Here is a 13,660-nt window from a genome sequence, read left to right as displayed (position 1 = left end):
GTGAAATATCTACCTCCATATGCAAAGCAGATGTGTCAGGAAGATTGTTTCCAATCACGTACAGGGACTGTGCTCCATGGCAAAAATCTGACTTTTTTGAGGTAGCTCTTCCAATAAAGATTTGGTTGCTTATTGGAGGTGATCGTGTGGCTTATTAATGTGTGGCTTCATTTTAAAATAAAAATCCAGTTAATTTTATAGTTGTTTGCTAAATGCTTCAAGCTGATGGCATGTCCAGCTTTGTTATGGGTTTTTTTTTTTTTTGCCTTCCACTATTACCACCAGGGGGCGATGTTTACTTTTGTTACCACAATAAAATTCGCACCTCCTTTACAAAGTTAAAGAGTGAAAGGAATTGTGGCTCCTTAAACTTTTCTTTTCTTTTCTTTTCTTTAATTTTTTTAAATTTTCTTTTCTTCCCTTCCCTTCCCTTCCCCTCCCCCCCTCTTCTCTCCTCTCCTCCCCCCTCCTCTCCTTTTCATGTCTGTGTAGTGGACAGAAGTCGAAGGCCAGTATGAAATATGTGGATCAGAAAAGCCAAGCTTTTCTTGGATCTGCAATAAACTCCTCACTCCTTGACAAGTCTGCTTTCTGCAGGGTGTCAGTCAATTAGATATTTCATTTTCTGAGTACTGAGTCACCCTACCAAGTCAATTCTGTCCCCCAATTTTGTGAATTTCCTTTTCCAACCAACATTCTGCGCTTACTGAGGTGCACGTACCATGTTCGTTCTTCACTGGGTTAACTGGTGATTATAAATTTTTTCACCCCTGCTTTTCAAGTAATTTGTACATTGTTGAAGGAGCCGTGCAAACTTTGAGGTCACCCTACAAGGTATCCCTCCCTCCTGTTGCTCAGTGTACCTCTTCTGCTTCCAACCCAGTTGGCATCAGAGACACTCAGTTTGCTATTACATTTGCTACCCAAACTTGGCTAAATTATCTAACATTTTCGCTACGATATTATTGTTCAATTGCAATGCCAAGTCCAATGAGCAGAGGAGGCCAACTGGTAAAGAAACACGTTTATTTAGCAACAAAGGCCAGATCTACTTTATAACAGCAGATAGTAGCACTGGCAGAGTCATAGAGGTAGTGTTGTACTTACAACAATTAGTTTGGTAACTGTTCAAAATTACAGCGGCATTGAAAAAAAGGGACTTCTGACCCATCTTTGCACTTGTGACCATCGCAGCATCCTCACAATCATGTGATCAGAATTCAAGCACCTGGCAACTGGCCTGTATTTATGACAATTGCAGTGCCTTGGGGTGTGTGGGTGTGTGTGTGTGTGTCACGTGATCACTATTTGCAATCTTTTTAACCTGCTTCCAATCAGCAAAGTCAACGGGGGGAAGCTAGGCCCACTTAACCACTTGATTCGCTTAACAATGGCAGGGATTTGCTTAACAACCTTGGCAGAAAAGGTCATAAAACCAGACGCGATTCACTTATGTGGGAAGCCACCACCACCCCGCCCTAGAAGAATGAAATATTTTGAGGAATATTTTGAGGAAGGCACGAATCAAGAAGAGGGCCGTGAAAATATTTGCAGATCCCTCGCATCCTGGACATAAACTGTTTCAACTCCTACCCTCAAAACGACGCTATAGAGCCCTGCACACCAGAACAACTAGACACAAGAACAGTTTTTTCCCGAAGGCCATCACTCTGCTAAACAAATAATTCCCTCAACACCGTCAGACTATTTACTAAATCTGCACTACTATTAATCTTCTCATAGTTCCCATCACCAATCTCTTTCCACTTATGACTGTATGACTATAACTTGTTGCTGGCAATCCTTACGATTTATATTGATATATTGATCATCAATTGTGTTGTAAATGTTGTACCTTGATGAACGTATCTTTTCTTTTATGTACACTGAGAGCATATGCACCAAGACAAATTCCTTGTGTGTCCAATCACACTTGGCCAATAAAATTCTATTCTAAATTCTAAATTCTATTCTATTATATTTTCCTAAATGAGACATGAAGAAACATGGTTTTTTAAAGACAGAAAGCAGACTCAGTTTAGCCCAGGGGTCTCCAACCTTGGTCCCTTTAAGACTTGTGGACTTCATCTCCCTGAGTCCCTCAGCCAGCAAAGTCTAGCCCCCTGTCCACCCCCCAAGCAGATATTTTGTGCCCATTAAGAAAGATTAGGCCAGCATATCTACAAAACAAAAGAACTTCATCTTCCAGGTGATGGGATTAAGAACAGGATATGATCCTTCAGGACATAATAGGATTAACCCATTTAGCAGAAGACACTGAGCTCACTACATTGCACATTCTCCTAAGGTATTTCAGTCATTGCATCATCTCAGAGCAGTCCAAGCTTCAACCAAACCTGGGAGCTCAGCCAAACACCTAGGATTTCCATTTCATCTTTTGCCTATGGAGTCAGCTATGACCCCTATATGGCCCCATGGGAGTCTGACAACAGCCAATAGAATACATCAGGGGTGAAATCTACTTACCTTCCTTACCAGTTCAGAAGTACATGCATCACATGCGCATGCAGACCTTCTGTGCATGTGCAAAACCTGCGCATGTGCAAAACCTGCGCATGTGCAAAACCTGTGCATGCGCAAAACCTGCGCATGTGCAAAACCTGCGCATGCACAGAAAATAAAAAACACATTACTTCCTGGTTTTAAGCTTTGCTCTGCCATCGCTACCGGATCGCCAAACCAACAGCCACGATCGCTACTGGATCGCACAATCTGGTCCAAACCAGGAGCATTTCACCCCTGGAATCCGTTCTTGCACAGGAACAGGAAACTCAAGCATAAAGCCCAAAAAAAGGTATAAACCCCCCTCACTCTCAACTCCATTTTGTCAGATGCACCAGAACCATGTGCTTGGTGGTTCTGTTCGTCAATAAACCATCTTTCCAATCAGCCTCCATGTTTCCAGTGTCTTTCTCCCGGCTTGGAACTGAACCAGATGGATATTTCTTCCACCAATTAACCTCCATCTTGCTTTAGTGGTAATTCTGGGTCCCAATTGTGATTGTAAGTTGAGGACCGTCTGTGCTGCTTATAAACATGCATACATAGGATTTGTCCATTCTTCATTGGTTTACTGTCATTATATGATTAAACTTTACACTTTTTGTACATCTGAAGATTTCTCTATGAGGTCAGCTAAAAGGCTGATTGGCCGCTTCTCTCTCCTACAATATGCTGATGTACTTACTAATTTATTATCTTGATTGCTTGTATGTGACCAGTTTATTTGAAGTTCATGGATAAGGGCTCTTTGTCCATATGTACCAGCAATTCCATAATTTTAAAAAAAATGTTAATAATATAAAATACGAAAAATATTAAAAATAATGGTAGGAAAAATAAGGAAGGGAAATAGGAAGGGAAGAGTGCAGAAAAGAAGGAAAAAAGAAAGAAAAGCCAGTGACTTCTGACTCTCTTTGGTGTAATAAAATAAGATAGTAACATCCAACCTCAACTTTTTTACTTTTACATAGTGGTACAAACTAGCAATTTCTATATCAACAAATCTATCTAATTGGTAAAACCCAAAATCAAATCACCTCAAGCACAAAGTCCAGAAGTGGTTTCCAAGTAGAAACCAGTGATTCCATAATCTATAAGACTACATGTACAACTCGGTTATAATAAACTTTTGGCTTAGACAAAGTTAAGACTAAAATAAAGACGCTTGACTCCTGATGACCATAGAAAACAACCATACAATTTTCTTGATAGCAATATTGCAGTGATTTGCCACTGCTATTTTCCTATAATATGGACAGAGGCTGTGAAATAATTTCAATGACATAGTCATCTAAATTAATGCAATTGCCTTGAATTATTATAAACAGAACCAAGACCGCAATGTTCTTAAGGAGTCTGATACTCCATAACTAAAAATAGACATTAAAGCATAAGACATTAGTTGACAAAAGGCCAAAATGACTGCCTACATCTACAGGAAATGTCAATAGTTGAAATGAAAATGGGAGGAAGCATTATGAGAGAACTGCAGAAAGGTTCAGAGCAATCATTAGTGTTTTCAGATGCTGATGAGGGCAAAAAAGAAATACAGATTTAACGGCATTTATAGCTTGAAAATAATCTCTCACCAGCTTCCTTCTTATCGAGAAGTTACATGAAAAATTGCAAATATTGCAAACTTCTGTAGCCATTTCTGTTTCTCTTTTTTAAATGAATTGGTCAACCAATTGATTAGCCAATCCAAAACAGGAATTTTCAGAAAGTTTCATGTAATGGGACCAGGGATGGGCTTCAAACATTTTAGCAAGGGGTTTTCTGCCTGGTTGCTGGGTGGGCGTGGCCAGGGTGGGCATGACTTAGTCGGCCTCCTGCACCATGGTGAGGGGGAGCGTTTTTGCCCTCCCCGGGCTCCGGAGGCTTTTTTTAAGCCTTCGGGAAAGTGAAAACGGCCTCCCCAGGCTCCAGAGGCCCTCTGGATGCTGGAAACGGGCCCATTTCTGGCCTTCCTGAACTTCCTCTAGCCCATTTTTCGCCCTCACCAAGCCTCTGTGTGCACCCTGCATTTACCTGCATCCAAAACAGGCCGTGTGAGGACTCCTGGGAGGGGAGGGGCAGGGTGGGCGGTACCAGCCATGAATGGGATTTGGGGATTCCCCAAACTGCACAGCATCTTAGCTAGAGGTTCTCCTGAATCCCTGCAAACCCCCGAATGGAACCTTTTTAAAAAATTAAACAAAAAAAAAAGTTGGAACCCTGGATCTGTTATATGGCAGCAATGGAGATTTTTTTTCCTATAGGAGAAACATCCCCTGCCTTTTAAGTTATATCTTTTATAACTTTTATATCTATTCTTTTCCAAAAACACTACACTACTAACCAGAGTATATAAAACATTTGCTAGACCAATTCTAGAATACAGCTCGCCTGTTTGGAACCCTCACCACATCTCTGACATCAATACAATTGAGCGAGTCCAGAAATATTTTACAAGAAGAGTTCTCCGTTCCTCTGAAAACAACAAAATACCTTAACCCACCAGACTTGAAATCCTAGGCTTAGAAAACTTGGAACTCCGTCGCCTTTGACAAGACCTAAGCTTAACTCACAGAATCATCTATTGTAATGTCCTTCCTGTTAAAGACTACTTCAGCTTTAATTGCAACAATACAAGAGCAACCAACAGATTTAAACTTAATGTTAACCGCTTTAATCTAGACTGCAGAAAATATGACTTCTGTAACAGAATCATCACTGCTTGGAATACTTTACCTGACTCTGTGGTCTCTTCCCATAATCCTAAAAGCTTCAAAAAAATCTAATAAAAATCTAATAAATAAACCAAAAACTTTCTACTATTGACCTCACCCCATTCCTAAGAAGACCATAAGCGGCGTGCATAAGTGCACAAACGTGCCTACCGTTCCTGTCCTATTGTTTTTTTTCTTTTCTTTTCTTCTTCCTATATATATATTGATGCTTATACCTCCTAATATTTACTCATATATATGTTTATATACTATATAATCCTTTTTATATGATGTTGTGACAAAAATAAATAAATAAATAAATAAATATTCTATTCTATTCTATTCTATTCTATTCTTTGTCTTTTAAAAAAATGCTCTAGGTGATTTTGGTCTGTCATCTCATGATCTCATGGAGATGTAGGCTTCTGTGGAAGACAATTTGAAAAACCCTAGCAAAGCTCTAAAATTGAGTAGCCTGTCCCTGATTTAATACATGTAACTGAATGCTCACTTCTGCAATCTGTTTGATGAGGCTTTCCCTTCTCTTCCTTTCCCCATGAAATATTCTTAGGTAGTTTACAGTTCCCCCGTAAATCCCCATAGCACAACCACTTTGTCAGATTCCAGCTCTTCCTGTATATTTATCCATTGGTGGCATATCAGTCAGACAAATCTGAATGGATCACTAAATGGCATCGGCCAAGAGATATAAAGCATTCCCTTTGCTCCCATCTAGTGGCCAAATAAATGACCAGCCAACTCAGTTATAAGGAATATTATTTTTTTATTTATTTTTTATTTATTTGTCGAGTATGTATTAGATAATATATATAAGTATAAGCATGAATTGAATACATAAAGTGAATACAATTAAAGGGAACATTACGACAGGCGCGCTGGGCCTCTTATGCATGCCCCTTGCAGATCTCTTAGGAATGGGGTGAGGTCAACAGTAGACAATCTTAGGTTAAAATTTTCGGGGTTTTGGGATGAAACCACAGAGTCAGGTAGTGCATTCCAGGCATTGACAACTCTGTTGATGAAGTCATATTTTCTGCAATTGAGTTTGGTGTGGTTTACTTTAAGTTTGTATCTATTGTGTGCTCGTGTATTGTTGTGGTTGAAGCTGAAGTATTCATTGACAGGTAGGACATTGTAGCAGATGATTTTATGAGCTTTTTGGCAATGTTGTTACAATGGGCTTTGGCACTTAGATCATTTGATATGAGTACTCCAAAGTCCTTGACAGAGTGAGGGTCATCTACAGGGTCATGTCCACTCAGCTTGTATTTTGTGTTCGGATTCCTTTTGCCAATGTGTAAAACAGAGCGTTTGTTGGTTGAGATTTGGAGTTGCCAATTTTTTGACCATTGTCGTGTCCCACTCCTCCGCTGACGGCCGGGTCAGGGAAATCCGAATCAGGCTTGCCTCTGCAGCTCTGCCCAAAGTCCTAGCAAAGTCCTCAGAGCAGGCAGGAGACCAGTAAGTGACTTCAGCAAGATAAGTTCGACTTTGCCTGACTCAGAGACTGCCAGAAAGCAGATTTGGGGTGTGGCTCCATGACTCAGCACTCATTAAGGCCTGCCCCTCCCTTCCTTCTGTTGCCTCCGCCTATCCAATCTTCTGATGCGAGGGTCACTCCAATCAGCTGTTGTTGGAAGTAAACTTTCCTCAGGCTCACATGCTGTGGAGGAGGGGGAGGGGTCTAGCTGCTCCGTTTGCCTGGGCATGGAGCCAGGGCTGGGAGCGGGGGATGCTCCCTCCTCTGCAGCCTGCTTGGGCATGGAGCCAGGGCTGGGACCGGGAGGTGCCCCCTCCTCTGCAGCTTGTCTGGGCATGGAGCCAGAACTGGGGCCGGGAGGCATACATTCCTCCGTGTTCGGGAGCAGATAAGCAGACCCCGGCTGCGGTGAGAGCGGACAAGACACAACAACCATTCCGACACAAAGTCAAGGTCTTTTCAAAGGGTAGCAGCATTGTTGGTGGGGTTAAATAGTTTTACATCATCGGCGAAGAGAACACAGTTACTTATAATATGATCACAAAGGTCATTTATGTATAGTATGAAGAGTGTTGGTCCTAGAAAAATGTTCCATTGGCATGAGTAAAATGAAGAAAACAGCACAACTGCAGTGCCTGCATCAATCAGAGCAGGAGTCTCCAACCTTAGTAACTTTAAAGTTTGTGGATTTCAACTCTGGGAGTTGAAGTCCACAAACCTTAAAGTTACTAAGGTTGTAGACCCCTGAATCAGAGCACTGGGCATAGCAGTTGGAGAAGGATTTTCATGTGGTGGATGATGTTGGCCAGAGCTGGGGATTTCAGAGAAGGGAACGACCACCAATTCATGTTCCTTGGGCATGTAGTGCATTAATGCTGCATGGACAGCAGTACGGCCTGGACTCATTTTGGATGCAAGCTAAGACTGTATTGGGCAAGTGGGCAAGATTTAGGGCAGCATGTCTTCCTCCCAGGTCTGGGAGAGGAGCACAGCAAAGCAGCTGCATGGTAGTGAACTACATGTATGAATACAACAACTCAGTGGGAGGGGAGAAACTTCTCAGATGTGTAATGGTGACTCTCGGTTGAAAATAAACAAAAAAATGGGAGGGGGAAGGTCAGATGGAGTCTCCTGGAATTCTAAGCCAGAACATGATGTGCTACAATATTTTGGTACAGGTCTCATATCATTCCGAGGATGAATATTTGAAAGTTCCCACCTGTCCCCTTACATATTGATGAAAGCTGCACTCCATCTGCTATACACTGACATTATTTATCTCCTGACCTACAGGATGCCCTGTACTGTTACAAAAGGCAAAAATTAAGATTTTCATTAAAGATAAATTGGTATAATCAGGATTGTCCTAATATATTGTCCCAAGAGTTTAAGACAAAGAGGAGGAGGAGGAGGAGGAGAGGAAGAAGAGGGGGAGGAAGAGGAGGAGGAAGAGGAAGAGGAAGGAGGAGGAAGAAAGGAAGGGAGGGAGGGAGGGAGGGAGGAAGGAAGGAAGGAAGGAAGGAAGGAAGGAAGGAAGGAAGGAAGGAAGGAAGGAAGGAAGGAAGGAAGGAAGGGACCATGTCAGGGAAATTATTTTGAGGAGGAGGTTGCAACTAGATGCGGAAGAGATACCCCCATTCCATGTGATCCACATAAAAGTTGAGTTCTGCTATCTATAATGAAGTGAAGAAAAAATGGACCCACATTCCATAAATCATAGTTTGGTCTTCTGCATTTCCCACCTTGGTGAACATATATTCTCCTGAAATTCCCCTCATCCATTGACCCTGTTGAATGGGGATGATAAGAAATATATATATATTTTTTAAAAAAATACCTGGGGACATAAGGGCGATTTGCACAGAGGTCCATTAGAGATGAGAAGCTTTCCTCTCCTGCTAAATGATTGGACTCTGCCGGCCTTTAGATCTGAGGAGATGGCTACATCTTCAAAGAACAATTTATTCAAAGAACAATTTATTTACATCTCCAGTTTTTCCCTAAAAGAAATAAAAACAAAATAAAACAGCAAAGAATAGGACAGAAAATATTTTTCACAGCTGGATGCAATTGTGGGTTTCTAATTCCCACTTCATGAACAGGGGCAGAGTTATATTTTATTGAAAGGTTGGGAGAGAGTTCTTCAGCCATAACTATTTCATCAGGGGTCATTATTTGTATACACTGAGCAAAATCACATACAGAAATGTACATAATGAGAAAGGGGAACAAAAATGAATATAGAGTTCTGTATTAACAGTCGAAAGCCGTTGGAAAAATAGACACAAATGAAGAACAGATTGAAACAAGATGAATTTGAAAAATTAGCCTTCTCTCCCTTGAAAAACAAACAAATGCAATGCCCCAAACAGAGACCTATTAAGGGGTGATGGCAAGTCAAGGAGGAAGAGCAAACTATGTACTGATTAATTTGGCTTCTAGCTGGGATAAATTGACAAGGAATTTGAAAGCTAAGTGACTCATTTACTAAATGTACAAAATGCTACATGCTGGGGTTTCCCCACCCCGACTTTCTTGAAAAATTCATTCTTTTCCATACATCCCCAAAAGAAAAGCAAGAGTGTGTATTACTCCAGTGTTTTTCAACTTTACCAATCAGAATAGAGCTGGAAGAGACCTTGGAGGTCTTCTAGTCCAGGGGTCTCCAACCTTGGTCCCTTTAAGACTTGTGGACTTCAACTCCCAGAGTCCCTCAGCCAGCAAAGCTGGCTGAGGAACTCTGGGAGTTGAAGTCCACAAGTCTTAAAGGGACCAAGGTTGGAGACCCCTGTTCTAGTCCAACCCACTGCTCAAGGAGGACACCCTATACCAGTGATGGCGAACCTATGGCATGTGTGCCAGAGGTGGGACACAGTGCCCCGTGTGGGCACGCGAGCCGTCGCCCCAGCTCAGCTAAGCTCCGCCGTGCATGCGCGCATGTCTCCCACCGACCAGCTGGTCTTCGGGTCTCTGCTGCGCATGCATGTGGGGTGCATGTGGGGACTGCACGTGCATACGTGGGGGGCAGGGGGCATGAGTGGGGCTGCACACGCATATACAGGAGCCATGCTTGCATTGCATTTTGGGGGTTCACGCACGCGCACATTGAGCACTCAGTTCAGAAAAGGTTAGCCATCATTGCCCTATACCATTTCAGACAAGTGACTGTCCAGCTTCTTCTTAAAAACCTCCGGTGATGAAGCATCCACAATTTCTGATAGCAAGCTGTTCCACTCGTTCATTGCTCTGTTAGGAAGTTTCTCCTCAATTCCAGGTTCTCTCCTTGATTAGTTTCCATCCATTCTTTCTTGTCCTGCCCCCTGGTGCTTTGGAAAATAAGTTGACCTGCTCTTCTTTGTGGCAACCTCTCAAATACTGGAATATTGCTATCATGTCCCCCCTCAGTCATGGATTCTTTCCATGACTGGTTTGCTGGTTATAAGGGCAGAACTCCATACCTTTCAATTTCCCACAATTCATTATATCAGGGATAAAGGAAATGTGCAACTCCTGGCTGTTACTCAACTTCAATTCCCAGCAGCCCATGGTAGATGGGCAACAGAGAAGGATAGAATAACAGAACAGAACAGAATTTTTTATTGGCCAGGTGTGATTGGACACACATGGAATTTGTCTTGGTGCATACGCTCTCAGTGTACATAAAAGAAAAGATACCTTCATCAAGGTACAACACTTGTGAAAATTATAACTCAAAAACATTTAAAGTGTCATAGTTACCTTCTCTTGACATGAGGTCAGGATCAGGGATGAAATGTAAAATTTGTTACTACCAGTTCTGTGGGCGTGGCTTGGTCGGGGGGGGGGTGTTTAAATGTGACTGGGTGGGTGTGGCCAACTTTTTTTTAACTTTTAAAAGCATTTTTCCTACAACCTCTTCGACAGAAGAGCTTGTTAAAAAATGCTTTTAAAAGCCTGTGATGATCAGGCAACTCAGCTGGGATCGCCAGCGGAAAAAAGCTTTTAAAGGGTTCTCATGATCCCAGGAAACTCAGTTGGGATCGCCAGTGGAAAAAATGTTTTTAAAGGGTTCTGACGATCCCAGCTGAGCCGGCTTTTTTTTTTACTTTTAAAAGCATTTTTGTGGCCGAAGAAAAAATGCTTTTAAAATTAAAAAAAAAACAACCTCTGATGATTGTGCGGCTCAGCTGGGCATGCGGGGTGGGGGGGGCAGGGATTTTTGCTACTGGTTCTTTGAACTACCTGCCGCCATCACTACCGGGTCAGGCAATCCGATCCGAACTGGGAGCATTTCACGGTCAGGATCCTGATAACTAATGCAGGCACCTCTGCACTTTCTGCATGCTTCATTACTTGCATGGGCTACCAACCACTTCTTGAGTGCAGGAACAGACCTGGCCATCACCCACCTTTTCCCAATCCACCATGAATCCCCAACCCAGGAGTGAAATCCAGCAGGTTCTGACAGGTTCTGGAGAACCGGTGGCAGAAATTTTGAACAGTTCAGAGAACTATTAGCGGAAATTTTGAGTAGTTTGGAAAACTGGCAAATACCACCTCTGGCTGGCCCCAGAGTGGGGTGGGAATGGAGATTTTGCAATATCCTTCCCCTGGAGAGGGGTGGGAATGGAGATTTTGCAGTATTCTTCTCCTGACACGCCCACCAAGCCACACCATGCCCACCACGCCACACCCACAGAACCGGTAGTAAAAAAAAATAATTTCACCACTGCCCCAACCCATGTTTCAAAACTCGGCTCTGCTTCAAAACTATTGTGCTAGCTAGTGTCGGAAGAAATATCCTTTTGCGTTCAGTCCCAAGTGGGGAGAAAGACACTGGATTCATGGAAGTTGCTTGGAAAGAAGGTTTTTTGATCAACATGATGCCTTGGAGATTTTGGGTGAAAAAAGAAAAGAGCTGCTGAGAATCCCTGGATTTTATACCCTCTCTGGCTTTGAACTTCCTGGGGCACAGGAAGAGTATCCTGATTAGTTGCTGTCAGAGGTCATGGCTAGCTTTGTAGGTTGTCTGTATGCTACGTTTAGTTGAATCTTGTTGGCTAATACAATGAAGGGCAATTAAATGGCTCTGCCTGAAGGAGGTAGATCTTTGTTATGTAGAATGGACTGGCTCAGGCTTTAATAGCCCATTGACAAAGGTTGGGGAGTGGGGGCTGAGTTTCTGCCTCCCTTTTAGGGGAAATATTCTGCCTTTTAATATTTCCTAAAAGATCTCATTTTCCTAGGAGATGGGTGCTAACTTCCTACAGTTTCTCCTTTCCAGTGACTGGTTCACGTCCTGTTTTATCATTTTATTTTGGATTGCCATAGTCTCATCTGGCCAGAAATTTCCCTTCTCCTCTTGTAATAGATCCAATAGTGTCCCATAAAGTCCCTGGAGCCCAATAAAACCTTCTGGATATATTTTTGCCCTCACTTTTCTGTCAAAGATATTTCTGTCCAACCCATACATCTGACAATGTGTTGGAAGAAGAAAGGTATAAACCTCCAAAATCAATGTTACTCCTTGGCTTCCATGAACTGAACCATTAGGTCTTCATTGTCACAAAGTTTTCAAGCATTTAAAGCAGTGGTGAAATTCAAAACTTTTTAATACCGTTTCTCTGGGCGTGGCTTGGTGGGTGTAGCAGGGGAAGGATATGGCAAAATCCCCATTCCCTCCCCACTCCAGGGGAAGGATACTCCAAAATCCCCATTCCCTCCCCACTCCAGGGGAAGGATACTCCAAAATCCCCATTCCCTCCTACTCCAGGGGAAGGATACTGCAAAATCCTCATTCCCTCCCCACTCCAGGGGAAGGATACTGCAAAATCCTCATTCCCTCCCCACTCCAGGGGAAGGATACTGCAAAATCCCCATTCCCTCCTACTCCAGGGGAAGGATACTACAAAATCCTCATTCCCTCCCCACTCCAGGGGAAGGATACGGCAAAACCCCCATTCCCTCCCCACTCCAGGGGAAGGATACCGCAAAACCCCCATTCCCTCTCCACGCCAGGGGAAGGATACTGCAAAATCCCCATTCCCTCCCCACTCCAGGGGAAGGATACTGCAAAATCCCCATTCCTCTCCACGCCAGGAAGGATACTGCAAAATCCCCATTCCTCCCACTCCAGGGAAGGATACTGCAAAATCCCCATTCCTCCACTCCAGGGAAGGATACTACAAAATCCTCATTCCCTCCCACTCCAGGGAAGGATACTGCAAAATCCCCATTCCTCCCACTCCAGGGAAGGATACTACAAAATCCTCATTCCTCCCACTCCAGGGAAGGATACGGCAAAACCCCATTCCTCCCACTCCAGGGGAAGGATACCGCAAAACCCCCATTCCCTCTCCACGCCAGGGGAAGGATACTGCAAAATCCCCATTCCCTCCCCACTCCAGGGGAAGGATACTGCAAAATACCCATTCCCTCCTACTCCAGGGGAAGGATACGGCAAAACCCCCATTCCCTCCCCACTCCAGGGGAAGGATACTACAAAACCCTCATTCCCTCTCCACGCCAGGGGAAGGATACTGCAAAATCCCCATTCCCTCCCCACTCCAGGGGAAGGATACGGCAAAACCCCCATTCCCTCCCCACTCCAGGGGAAGGATACTGCAAAATCCTCATTCCCTCCCCACTCCAGGGGAAGGATACTGCAAAATCCCCATTCCCTCCTACTCCAGGGGAAGGATACTGCAAAATCCCCATTCTTTCCCCACTCCAGAGGAAGGATACTGCAAAATCTTCATTCCCATCCCACTCTGGGGCCAGCCAAAGGTGGTATTTGCAGATTATCCGAACTACTCAAAATTTCCGCTACCAGTTCTCCAGAACCTGTCAGAACCTGCTGGATTTCACCCCTGATTTAAAGAGAAACAAAGGAATGAAGGAACAACTGTTCCTTTTGCTTTTAGCATTGGAGCACCAGAGGAAGGATGGC

General features: G+C 43.4%; 1 long non-coding RNA gene across 1 annotated transcript in view; it reads right to left on the bottom strand.

The window, feature by feature from the left end:
* LOC131192603 (uncharacterized) overlaps positions 1 to 13,660 on the bottom strand; it is an 80,867-nt gene that overhangs the window by 66,840 nt on the left and 367 nt on the right. Inside the window, exon 2 of the long non-coding RNA XR_009153763.1 lies at positions 8,570 to 8,732. This is a non-coding gene — a long non-coding RNA (uncharacterized LOC131192603). The remainder of the gene's footprint in view (positions 1 to 8,569; positions 8,733 to 13,660) is intronic.

The sequence above is a fragment of the Ahaetulla prasina genome, chromosome 2 (assembly GCF_028640845.1).
Source record: "Ahaetulla prasina isolate Xishuangbanna chromosome 2, ASM2864084v1, whole genome shotgun sequence".
Lineage (NCBI taxonomy): Eukaryota > Metazoa > Chordata > Lepidosauria > Squamata > Colubridae > Ahaetulla > Ahaetulla prasina.
Note: the sequence above shows the minus strand (reverse complement) of the source record. Positions and strands in the feature narration are given on the sequence as shown.